The sequence below is a fragment of the Ursus maritimus genome, assembly GCF_017311325.1.
Source record: "Ursus maritimus isolate PB19 chromosome X unlocalized genomic scaffold, ASM1731132v1 scaffold_X1, whole genome shotgun sequence".
Lineage (NCBI taxonomy): Eukaryota > Metazoa > Chordata > Mammalia > Carnivora > Ursidae > Ursus > Ursus maritimus.
This window is the reverse complement of record NW_024423319.1, coordinates 66,196,025-66,209,999: the sequence shown is the minus strand read 5'-3', so window position 1 is coordinate 66,209,999 and position 13,975 is coordinate 66,196,025. Positions and strand designations below refer to the sequence as shown.

General features: G+C 36.1%; 1 long non-coding RNA gene across 10 annotated transcripts in view; it reads right to left on the bottom strand.

Annotated features, from left to right (window-relative positions):
- The window catches only part of LOC103674175, a 65,680-nt gene that overhangs the window by 7,763 nt on the left and 43,942 nt on the right, over nt 1-13,975 (bottom strand). For all 10 annotated transcript variants that reach the window (XR_005834896.1, XR_005834897.1, XR_005834894.1 and 7 more), the window contains one exon: nt 2,068-2,197. This is a non-coding gene — a long non-coding RNA (uncharacterized LOC103674175). The remainder of the gene's footprint in view (nt 1-2,067; nt 2,198-13,975) is intronic.

Sequence of the window (13,975 nt, the reverse complement as noted above, 5' to 3'; positions counted from 1 at the left end):
AGCAATATTTTTGAGTTGGGGTACAATACAAAGATGCTGATTAAGTTGAAGCTGTAGAAAAATATATTTCAGCTCATTACTGCGTGGAAGTCTTCGAAGCAGAGCCAAGGTGACTTAGGAAGGACTTCCCCACTGCTAATTGTACTGGCCCACTGGTTAAATTTAAGGCCATTTATTGGGTATATTTTAAAAGAACTGGAATTAGGATCAAACTGAAATAAGCTGGTTTGGACAGGAGGTTTTTAAGGTCCTTCCATCCCTGAGGTTCTAAATCTGCAACCCATGCTATAGTCAAGGGAGCCAACACGCTGAGCCTATGTCACAGGCCCACGAGTCACCTGGTTCCTAGAATTGTGGCAGGGGCTGAGCCTTCATTCCCATCCGTACCAGACTGATCGCAAACTAACAACGTAACCCATTCTCTCCTGCCCTGCTTCCCGGGTGTCCCTTGAACCTGGAGCAGGAAATACTTTAAATGTTTTCAGAGCTACCAAGAAGGATATCATGACCCAAAGTATCTTCCATGACCTGTTCCCTAAAGCCTTAAGTTTTCTCCTTAAACCCTTAATGCCTTTGATCAATGTCTGTTAAAATGCCATTTACTCTAATGTGGTGAGCTGGCCTTAATCAAGTGTATACTAAAGGATGGATAAAAGCAACACAACCCTTCTGTCCCCCCAGGATATCATGTAGCCTGATCTTCCCCTCCCTCCAACACAAATCAAAGAATACCTACAAAATACACTGATTTTTAATTCTGGTACTCAGTTTCCTCAACTGTGAAGCATGGAGATTGTACAGAATGGGCTCCCAGATCCCTCTTACCCCCGAGAAACTCGAAGAGTTTCTAAACCCATGTTTTTCCACTTATAAAATAAACACGTGAAATCTGTTCTTCCAAATGCACTGAATTTTCATAAGGATCAAATAAAACCATGTTTGTGAAAAGTTTCTAAATGATAAAGTGCTATACAAATCTAAGGAATTACTCTTGTAAATTAAGATATATGGGAGAGGTATGCTCTGCCATTAATTAGATGAGTTACCTCAACAAATTTATTCCACCTCTCTGGGATGCCTCAGAAAGTTGTAGTGATGATTAAATGGGAACATGTGAAGTAGGCACACAATAATACTCGTTTCACTTGTCCTTACTGAGATGGTCAGAATCTCAGAAATTAATGTGACCTCTGAGTGCATGTAATCCAACCTCTCAATACAATGCAGGGAGATTCTCAAATTCCATTCCAAGTGGTCACAGAAACCATGAGGTATCACTTCCAAGAATATTTTCATCTTTGGACAGTTCTTAAATCTGTTTATCCATTAACTAGAACTGCCTTCAAAAGCAGCAAAAAGCAACTATTCCTGACTCAATAAAAGACCAGAAAACAGATTACCAAACCCTTTATTTTGGACGTGTTGTCTCCCACAATCTAAACGGCCCTAATTCCTGTGATGCTTCTCATAGGATCCAAGTTCAAATCCCTCTCAGAATCCCTCTCGGAAAGCTGCTCTTAAGATTGAAACAGGACCATCAAGTGGAACAAGACTCTTACCCCTCTGTTTCTAAACTTCTGTAGTGAGAACACAAGTTAGCCTTATACTGGAGGGCATGAAGGTCTTCAATGGGTACATATCCTGTATTCAATGGGCACTGAGTTTCCAGAAGCTTGCAGGATGGAGGAAGCACTTCTAAATGGGAACGAAGAGGGTCAAGGGATGCTGAGAGCACTAAAAACAAATGGCCTACTTCATAATTTCCCTATTATCAGAAATCATCTCTGTAATTAATACAAAACAAGGATATGGAACATTATAAACAAGGCAGACCCCTAGGGCTGCGTGGAAGAAATGTTACCATCCTATCCAAAAAAATACATTTTGTATGACCTTTTATACTGAAGAATCTAGTCTATGCAGATGACATCTTCTGTACTTTTCGAACAGAATCTCATTTCCTAGGACGTCTGCCTATTTCTTTCAGAAAGTAGGAAAAAATATTGAAGATAACAAGTGGAATAGATACACACAATACTTCAGACCTGAACACAAGCAGAAACATACCACATTCATGTAGGAGAAGATGAGAAAGACGATAGCTCTCCAAAAATTAATCTACACATTCAGTGCCACTCCAACTGCGATTCCAATGGTATTCATGGTGAGGACTTGAAAAGTTGTTTCTAAAGGTCTCCTGGAAGAATAAGTACATGAAAATAAGACAATTATTTTTTTTAAAGTAAGAATGAGGGACTTGGTGTACTAAAGTTATTAAGAACTAGGCATGTACAAAAGGACAGCAACCACACTAATCAAAATGCGATACAATATATTTAATATATGATTTTATACGTAACTTAAAAATATACAAGCTTCTATATTATATGCTTACATATAATACATACATACTTATATAACACACATATCATGTATATATGAGGTAGTTCAAACCAGAAATTCTCAACATGAAGCTTCACAGCAAATAACAAACACACTTAACGAACAACAAAACAAGAACACTGTTTATGAACTTCAGCCAGTACTACAGAGAGCCTTACGTTCTCTTATTTATTATAAAATAATGAAAAAGAAGTACTCAGTAAAGATGACAAACATAATGGGAGTCAAACAAAGGTGAAAAGAGGACAGAAAGAATAAGTGAATAAATGGGCAAAATTTGCCAAATCTGATGAAAAGTACTAATCTATACATCATGCAAGAAGATCAATGCATGGCAAGAAGGATACACTCAAAGACATTCAAATCAAATTTAGACTCATAATAACCAAATTGTCAAAGTGACTTCAGAATCTCGGATACAGCAAGAGAAGAACAACTCATCACATGTAATGGACCCTAAGTAAGTTTTCATAAACCACAGAGACCAGAAAATAGTGGGATGATTATATTCAAACTACTGAAGGAAAAAGAATGTTGACCAAGAAGTCTGTATCCAGCAAAACTATCCTTGAGAAATGAAGGAGAAATTCTGACATTCCCAGATAACCAAAAATTAAAAGAATTCAGTGCTAACAGACATGCCCTACAAGAGATACAAGAGTCCTACAGGCAGAAATGAAAGGACACTAGACAGTAACTCATATATACATGAAAAATAAAGAGCATGAGTAAAAGTAACTGCATAAATAAATTTAAAAGACAAAAAAATTCTATTTTTATTTGTAACATTTTTGGCTCATTTCTGACTTAAAGACAATAGCATAAAGGAGTAACTAGAAGATTCTGTTGGTGTGTTTACATTGCATACAGATGTAATTTGTATAATAATAACAGCACAAAGAAGAGGGGAGAGAACAAAGAGTGGAGCACATTTTGTACATAACTGAAATTAAGTTGGTATTAATCTGAAAACAACTATTTTAAAGTAGGATGTTAATAATTGAAATACCAGAGCAAGCATGAAAAGAATGTTAGAAAATACAGTAAAAGAAACAAAGGAATTAAAATGGTACATAAAAGAAGGCAGTAAGAGATGAACAGAGAAACAAAAAGACATAAGACACATGGAAAACAAATAGGAAAACAACAGACATCAGTCCTACCTTATCAGTATGTTTAATTACATTAAATGTAAATTTAAAAAATCTAATAAAACATCAGAGTTTGGCAAAAATAGATTAAAAACTACAATCCACCTACATGCTGTCTATAAGACACATATTTTAGATGCAAAAACACAAAATGTTTGCAAATAAGAAGATATAAAAAGACATACCGGGCAAACAGTAACCAAAAGCGAGCTGGATAACTATATTAGTAAAAACTGTAATTTAAGAAGATTTGTTATTAAAAAATGAATAAGGATATTTCATTATAGTGGAAGGATCAATTCAGCAAAAAATACAAACATCATAAGCATATATGTACCTAACAAAAGAGCAACAAAAATAAGGAAAAAAATGATGGAAACAGAAAAAAATAGGTAATTCAGCACTAACAGCTGGAGACATCAATACCACACTTTCAACAACAGAACAACTAGGCAAAGGTCAACAAGGAGATAGAAGACTTGGCTATTCTATAAGAGCACTGGACTTACTAACCATCTGTAGAGGTGCATCTACCTAACAACTGCAGAACACACATTATTCTCAAGTGCACATGGAATATTCTCCAGGACAGACTGCATGCTAAGACACAGAAGAAGTCTCAATAAACTTCAAAGAACTGAAATCATACAAACTATGTTCTCCCACAATGAAATGAAATTAAAAGAAATCAATGACAGAATAAAATTTGGGAAATTCGCAAATCTGGGAAAATTAAACAACAAACTCTTAAATAACCAATGGGTCAAAGAAGAAATAATAAAGACAATTAGAAAATACTTCCCAAATGTAAACAAAATATATAAAATTTAGGAGATACAACAAAAACAGTGCTTAGAGGGAGAACTGCAGCTGTAATTATGAGGTTCTCAAATCAATAAGCAAACTACCTTAAGAAGTTAAAAAAAGATAAACTAAACCAAATCAATCAGGAAGAAGGAAATAATACAGTTGGAATAGGAGTAAATGAAAGAAAGACTAAGGAAAAAAAAACAAAATCAAGGGAACTAAATATGGTTTTTGAAACAATAAAAGACAAACCTGTAGCTAGACTGGCCATGAAAAAGAGAGAAAAAACTCAAATAAATATGATCAGGAATAAGAGAGGAGACATTACCAACCCTACAGGAATAAAAAGAATCACAAGGACATACTATTAAAAAGTGTGTGCTAATTAGATATCTTAAATGAAATGGACACATTCCTTGAAAGACACAACCAATCTGACTCAAGAAAAATCTGAACAGACCTATAAAAATAAATAAGATAATTAATCTATAAAAGTCACAAAAAGAAGAATCCTTGAACAGATGACTTTAACGGTAATCAGTGAAACGTTTAAAGAATTAATACCAATCCCTTGCTTAATGTTCCAAAAAAATATTAGAGAAGGAAACACTTTCCAACTCATTCTATGAAGTCCGTATTAGCCTGATACCAAAGCCAGACAAACACAAAATGAGGAAATCACAGAGCAAGCGACCTTTTGAATACAGATTTCCAAAAACATCCAATGTAACACTAGCAAACCAAATCTAGACATGAACATGATTACAGACCATGAGCAAGTCAGATTCACCTCAGTAAGGCAAAGTTGGTTTAACATCTGAAAATCAATGAATCTAAACACTATATTTACAGAATAAATACCAACAAATGTAGAAAAAGCATTTGACAAATTTCATGACAAACACTCATGATTTAAAAAAATGAAAACCTCAACCAACTAGGAATAGAAGGGAATCTTCTATACTTGACAAAGGGCATCTACAAAAACTGTACAGCTATAATCATAATTAATGGAAAAAAAGTAAGTGTAGTTCCACTAAGGCCAGGAAGCCTGCTCTTGCCAATACTGTACAGGAGATTTTAGCCAGAGTAATTAGGCAGAAAAAAGAAATAAAAATTGATGAGATTAGAAAGAAAGAAGTACAATGATCTGTATTTGTAGGGGATTTAATCTTACACATAAAAAGCCTAAGGAATCTACCAAAAAAAACCCCATACCCCACCTAATATTAAAACTATTAGAATAAAAAGAAGCAACTCTAATGAGTTCAGAAAGCTTAGAACATACACTATCAATTAAAAATAATTTTACTTCTATATACTGGCAATGAACAATCAAAATGAAATAAGAGAACAATTCTATTTTCGATATCATGAGAAAAAGCAGAACATTTAGTATAATTTTTTACATAGAAATACAAGACTTTTTATCCTGAAAATTACAATGTTGAAGGAGATTAAAGACTAAACGAATGGAAGGACCTCCCATGTTAATGGACTAACAGAACTAAGAGAATATCTAATAGTCAACATGGCAATACTCCCCAAAGTGATCTACAGGTTAAATGTGATGTTCATCAAAATTCCAGATCTTATTTTATAGCAATTGACAAAATGATCCTAAAATTCAAATGGAAACTCAGGGTCCAACAATCATGAACCAGGTTGGGAGGATTCATACTTCCAGATTTCAGAATTTATTACAAAACTAAAATAATAAAGACTGTATGATCTGGATATAAGGATATAGAGATAAATGAAAAAGAACTTATAGGCCCAAAATAAACCCTTAAATTTAGAATCAATGGATTTTCAATACAGGTGTCAAGATAATTCAATAGGAGAGTCTTTTCAATAAATGGGGGTAGGACAATTCTATATCTACATGCAAAAGGATAAAGTTGAACTTACACCTCACACCATATATAAAAATAAATGCCAAATGGATCAGACATCAATGTAAGATAATGGTTTCTTTGTTATGACACCAAAATCAAAAGTGACCAAAAAATGGATAAAATGGATTTCATCAATATTAAAAATTTAAATACCTCAAACAGGAAAGTTAAAAGACAACACAGAGAATGGGAAAAAGTATTTGCAAATCACATACCCAAAAGGGGTCTATTATCTAGTTATATAAAGATTTTTCACAACAAAACCAAAGACATGTAACCCAATGCTAACGAACAAAGGAATTGAATAAACATTTCTGCAAAGAAATACAAATGGCCAATAAGCACATAAAAAGTTGCTCAACACAGAAATACTAGTCAAAACCACAGTGAGATATTTCACGTTCACTAGGATGGTTATTATAGAAGACCAAAAGTAACAAGTGAGAACAGGGATCAGCTGAAATCCTCATACATTGCCGGTGATACGGTAGGATGGTGCAAACACTTTAAGTTTGTCAAAATTACAACGTTAAAATAGAGTTGCCATACTACAAAGCAATTCCACTAACTGTATGTATAGCAAAGGAAATGAAAATATGTCCACGTGGAAACTTATACACAAATGTTTACAGCACCATTATTCAGAACAGACAAAAGGTGGAAACCCAAATGTCCTTCAACAGATAAACAGACGAAATGAAGTTCATCCATAAAGTGTAATGTCATTCAGACATAAAAACGGATGAAGAACTGATATACAGTATAATATGGGTAAACCACCAAAACATGCTAAGTGATAGAAGCCAGACATAAAGGCCACATATTATATGATTCCATTCATATGAATGTCTAGAATAGACCAATCCACAGGGACAAAAGTAAGATTAGTGGTTGCAGGGACTGCAAAAGATGAGGTATGGGGCTTCTTTCTGGGGTGATAAAAATGTTTTACAGTAATACAGAAATGATGATTGCACAATTCCATGAATATACTAAAAGCCACTGAAATGTAAAAGGGTAATTTCATAGCATATGAATTATATCACAATAATTATCATTTTTTAAAAGAAGTTATTTGCCTTGTTCAGAGTCACACTGATTAGCAGGGTTGCTAAAATAGGCATTAATCTTTTAAAGAATTTAATCTTATGACAAAACTGAGAGGACACTTGTTAGCTGTAACCCCACTGACAGGTGGCCCCCAAATAGTGGTCACCAGTATCCTGGCCATGAGTGAAGGTAAAGTGTTTGTAAAAGCATCAAACTGCCCAGTATGTGTAGGCATAACACATAAGCATGTAAGCAAAGATTAGAGATAAAGGAATACCACATGGAGATTAGCCTTATCATTGAAATATTTTCATCCACTAGGAGATGTAAGTTTTCCAGTGCACCACGAAGTCAAAAGATGATCTCATATTTTAACTGGGCTAAATAATGATCTAGTGGTGAAGGAGCAGAGGCAAGATTTGACGAAGAACAGTCACTAAAGAACCTAAAAAACAGAAGGCACGCCTATGTTTGACCACAGGTGGTAGAAAGAAAATCTTAGCAGGGCCAGATCTACCATACAGAGGAACTGCTGAGTCAACAACTTGACAACATATATTTCTGGCAACACATAGGAAAATATGACAACTCATAAAAGAACAAGACAGTGGAATACCAAAATTTTCTTCATGTGGAGAAAGTCTAAGAGTTACCAAATATATCTGAATCACCTTGGTGACTAGGGTTGAGATGAATACTATTCAACAAATGATGGCTCACCATGATAAAATTCAGGGTACATTTTTTGATCAAGTGAATAATGGCAGTTTAACAACTCATGGACCTACGGTTTCATAATACGGCAAAGAACAGTACTTCTAGAACCACTCAACCCATGGTTGGCAGATCCTAATACCTAATTTTTTGCAAATAGACAAAATCCAGGCAGTCAACTGGAGGGGCAAAGGTAAATAGTTAATACTAAATAGTAACAGCTAAATAGTTAATACTATTAGAATATACCCAGTCTACACAGCGACACTGGACTAAAAGTAAACAACGAACAGTTACATACATGAAGCCGTATAATGTGCTGAGCAACACTGGTGCCAATACGAAAGCACAATAATTTGCAGCAAATCTCTTTAAAAGCCTCATTGTATTGGCAGTACTTCGAAAATGGGTGTCCAACCTGTAATCTTACTGGGCAACATGACTGTACAATTTGCACAGGATGGAAATCGCCCAACTAGGTAATAGGTTTTCTAACTAAAATTAAACACTGCACCTAAAAACATAGTGACTGGTGTATCGCTATGTGTTTATACGTATATGTATGAATACGGTTCCAAAAATCAAAAGCCCTTAACCCGCAATGTTTTTTTTTAAATAAGCAGCAGATTTTTACTAAAATTTTACTAGGTCTAAACTTTGGAACAGAGCTGTGCACTAAAAGTTTCCAAAGGACAAGGTTACAATTACATATAAAAGATTTATTCGCTTCTCATTGTTCACAAAGAAACCAAAATTGGAAATTCATTACAACCATATACATGGCAAGATAATCCTTTGCTGAATTCAGCTGCTGATTGGGTGTTAAATCCCGTCTGAAGAATCAATTCAGCTAGAAAAATAACAACAGCACCGTATACGAGATGTGATTCCTATTTCGGGACAGCGATTCTCCAGCGGGGGCTGTCGGCAATACCACAAAGCAGTGTCTACAAGAGCAAGCTTAGGAGGGGCAGGTGGATAATTGGAAGAGAGGGATGGCAGCAGCACACTTTCAAGAGAATAAAATATTCCAAAAGCATTTATTAAAAAAACTGCTAAGCTTAGCTGCACTACCAATGTAGGGAACTGGCTGTAAAATCTTCCCTTTGTGAAAATTTAAGTATATGTCTTAGGCAGTAAGATGCTCGAAAGGAACAATAATGGCTACTAATAGTAACAGACATTTGCTAACTAGAAAAATACAACCCAGCCCATCAGCGGATAGTTGAGAACCACAGTGTTTCAAAGAACCCCGGCTGGCTCAGACCAAAAGTGCCAGCACTATACTAAAACCACTTCCTGTTCACTTGCAGGAAAACTGTCCTTGAAGCCAATGGGAGGAGACGCAGTTGCAATCACAGGGTTCCCACAGAGCAGGGGCGCTACAAGTGACAAAACTGTATCAGAACCTTTTCAGATCGCAAACATGTTGAAGACAAAACTCATACAAATCAGGCATTAACGAATTTCATCACCTAAAAGATTGTTCCGTATTTGTTGATGGCAAGTTCCCACCTGAGGTTTTGCTTCCTAGCTCACTTGAGGAGACATCTTATCAATGCTGTCATGAGGCAATTCTGATTTCTTATTAGTATTGAGGTGTGATGGGAGGTACTTCACAATATGCCGAGGGCTCCTAGAAAGGATCTTTGTGTGGATGGGGTCCGGGACAGACTACAGGGACACCTATGTGTTTCTGATTCACCTACTCTCGTGCAAAACAGGGAGGGAACAATGAATAAACTGACCTTAACGGAAGGATGAGAGATCTTCAGGGACAGCATGGGGCTTCTTTTAATCATTAAAATGGCCAAGCAGGGAAGTGTGTCCATGAATCCCACCCATACTCCAAGGACACAGTGCAAAGTATTTGTTCCTCCCTCCTCGCAGGAAACTTGCCCAGTTTAGAGTTAACCCATGCATAAAACCAAATGCTTTTCACTTAAAAATGCCTTTTTTCCCTTCTCTCTCTCTGTCTCTCTCTCGGAGTCTAAAACTGACAATTCAGAAGCTGGTTTTATTTCCACCTCTGCCAGTGTCACTTTTAAACCTTAAAAACAAAACAAAACAAATCTTTTTGACAGGTAATTGATGGCGAGATACGAGCCAGGAAATGGAAGCTTTCAGGGCCCTTTTAAGAACCAGGCACAGTAAAAGCACCTCATCCAAAGGACAGACAACTCAATATAGGGAGGGTACGGAATACAAAGTGCACTGGGCATTCTGGCTGGCAGTGATTAAAGATTACCTCTATCAATGGTTATGGGCATCAAAAAGCATTTTGGGCTAAGTGTACCACAAACAAAAGGCATCAGGCTCATCCCTCCTCCCGAGGAAAGCAGGGCTAGTCTTTGTTCTTTTTACTGCAAAACTGTTCTGGATGATTCTTGGGGTCAATGCCCACAACCACCCTTCTGGCTAAAAGCCACCTCACTACATTCTTTACCACATGCTCTCGTCCTAACATAAGGTATGGGATTTCTTAAATCTTTTATTTTGGAATCTCATCCAAGACCTCCTAACTCTAAGAGTACGCCCTGCACTACTGCACTTAGTTAAAAGGCAGCAGGGTGGGGGCGCCTGAGTGGCTCAGTTGGTTAAGCGTCTGACTCTTGATTTCAGCTCAGGATATGATCTTGGGGTTGTGGGATTGAGCCCCATACTGGGCTCCATGCTCACCAGGGAGTCTGCTTGAGATTCTCTCTCTCCCTCTGCCTCTCCCCGCCCATGCTCACTTGCTCTAAAATAAATAAATCTTCTAGAAAAAGGCGGTTCTTAAAGAGTTCCTAACTTTCCTAGGGGCACAGTTACCACCAGACACTGAAAAGGACCTCATTTTTTTCCCCCCACAACTAAAGCATCAATAAAGAAGACAGCGAGCCTACAGAGCACAGACTTTGGGGCCAAACTGCCTGACTCTGACATTTGGGGGCAATGTTACTGAGTGTAACTGACCTCAATTACCCCATCTGAAAAAATAAGGGATAATATTAGAATGTAGTTCCTGAGCATTAAAACTGAGCTGATGCACATGGACAACAAACAGTGCGTAATGCTTACTGTGTATGCTCAGTTAATGTGAACTGTTGTTATTAAAAGACTACTATAAAAAAAGGATACTGCATAAAATGGAATGCTGCCTGAAATAGAACAAATAGAGACAAGAGGTACTGATATGAGAAAAAAATAGTTGAATTTAGTAGGAAGTGCTGGAAAAACTAATTAAAAGGGTAAAATAATCTTATCATCATTAAAAGTGTGTCATTTTGTGAGAGAGAAAGGAACAGAGCCATCTCATTACGTAGGGCTGTCTTGGAAAGCAAAGAATAGTGGATGATCGCAGGGCACAGGCTGATTGTTTGTCAGAGGTGAGAATGAATTAACTGCAAAGAGATGTAGGGGGTGGGTATATGAACAATATTTGCTTCTTGAATGTGGGTCTAATGACTTTACACTCAACTTCATTCACATTAATCAAGAGATGCAAAGCAGACAAAAAAAATCGGTCTCTAACAAGATTATAATAAAAGAAATCATCAAGGAGGTATGCACACAAAAATGTTTCCACAAGTATGTTAACTACGTTGTTATGTTCAAATTTTATTTTGAAAAACTTAAAATAACCTTACTGCTTAAAAAAAGATGTAAATATTTTATAAAAAATCATGGCCCAAAAAGATGTAAATATTTTATAAAAAATCATGGCCCAAAGACAAGACTTGTATGCATTCATATTTAAAGATAGGAAAATGTTCTCCTTAACTCAAGACCCATCTAATCACTAAGTTGTTCACCGGAAGCTAATGTAACGTTGTATGTCAACAACACTCAAAAAAGAGTATCTAAAAACATTGTTAATATACATAAACATACTAGAAAGAAATGTACCAACAAGCTGCGTATTTCTACATATTTTTAAAATTGTGCTATGGTTTTCTTATTTCAAATTTTTTACAATGAATACCATGCCTTTTATAATTTTTTAAAACACTGTATAACGGAGGAAAGAAAACAATTCTTTAAGTAATAGGTATAGATTTGAACTTATTCCTGAACTGACTAAAGGCCCTCAGAAATTACGAAGAGAATAGGAAGGAAAAAAGGAAAGAAAAGAGATGTTCAGGAAGTGGATGATAATTCTACACAACATACTAGCCTGCACTAAAAATAACAGCTGAGGCGCCTGGGTGGCTCAGTTGGTTAAGTGTCTGACTCTTGGTTTCGGCTCAGGTCATGAGCTCAGGGTCCTGAGATCAAGCCCCACATCGAGCCCCACATCAGGCTCTGCGCTCAGCACGGTGTCTGCTTGTCCTTCTCCCTCTGCTCCTCCTCCCCACCCTGCTCTCTCTCTCTCTTTAGTAAAATCTTTTAAAAAATAATAGCTAAAAGAAAACAATTCACCCAATTAGTGTTATTGTTTACTTTTAACTAAAGAAAATAGACGGTGATGCCAAAGGTATCACATCTAGAATAAGAAAAGATTTTCATTAATTTTTGGATAGACTGTGCTAATATGAATATGAATGTTTCACAATTTCAGTGGACTGAGGTTTTAATACTCCAGAGACAATTTCAGGATTTTATTGCAAGAGTTAAATAATTTCCTATTGTACAGTTTACTATGACCAATCTAATCAGACTAATAAGATGTGATAATAATTAACCAAAAATATGTTCTAGAGCAGTGCTATCCATTAGACAGATGGTGGATAAACAAAATATGTATGTAAATAACTATATGCTAATACATGTATATATAAGCAAAATGTGGCACATAAAAACTGAATGGCACATAAAAATATGGCATATACATACAATGGACTATCATTCAGCCATTAAAAAAGCATGAAGTTCTGACACATGCAATAATACCGATGATGAACCTTGCAGATATGTTAAGGGACATAAGCCATACACAAAAGGACAAATATTGCACTGCTCCGATTATATGAGGTACCGTGAACTGGCAAATTCAGAGACTGAAAGTAGATTAGAGTTTACCAAGGGCTAAGGAGAGGTGGGAATGTGACAAATGTACCTAGTAATATAAAATGTTAACACAAGACACCCTGAGGTGAGGTATATGAGAACTCTTTGTAACTTTCACGTAAATCTAAAACTTTTCCATAAACAAAAATTTTATTTAATAATGAACAGAATGGTGAAATCCACTCAAAAAATTTTTTACTCTATAAATAGGTTACCATACATTGATATTTTGTGTGTGCTAAAAATGAGACTTACTACAAATTCAACAAAGCAAACTGAATCAAGTTTGTAATATCCTTGTGAGACCCCTGGTGTGCAAAGAAAATTCTGGAAAACCTGTTTTGTGATACAGTCCTAGAATACAGGTTAAGCAGTCCACAATCTTGTATATTTTGAAGAAAATTACTTAAGCAACTATAAAATAGTTAAATAAAAGCACTGTGGCATGTATTAAAACATTCTGAGATGGGCATTTTGGGAGGAACTTTAATAAACAAAAACTGCTCATATTTTTATCAACTTTTTTTTTTAATAATGATTTTTTATTATATTATGTTAGTCACCATACAGTACATCCCCGGTTTCCGATGTAAGGCTCGATGATTCATTAGTTGTGTATAACACCCAGTGCACCATGAAATATGTGCCCTCCTTACTACCCATCACCGGCCTATCCCATTCCCCCACCCCCCTCCCCTCTGAAGCCCTCAGTTTGTTTCTCATAGTCCATAGTCTCTCATGTTTCATTCACCCTTCTGATTACCCCTCCCTTTCTTTATCCCTTTCTTCCCCTACTGATCATTCTAGTTCTTATGTTCCATAGATGAGAGAAATCATATGATAGTTGTCTTTCTCTGCTTGACTTATTTCACTTAGCATTATCTCCTCCAGTGCCGTCCATGTTGCAGCAAATGTTGAGAACTCGTTCTTTCTGATTGCTGAGTAATATTCCATTGTATATAT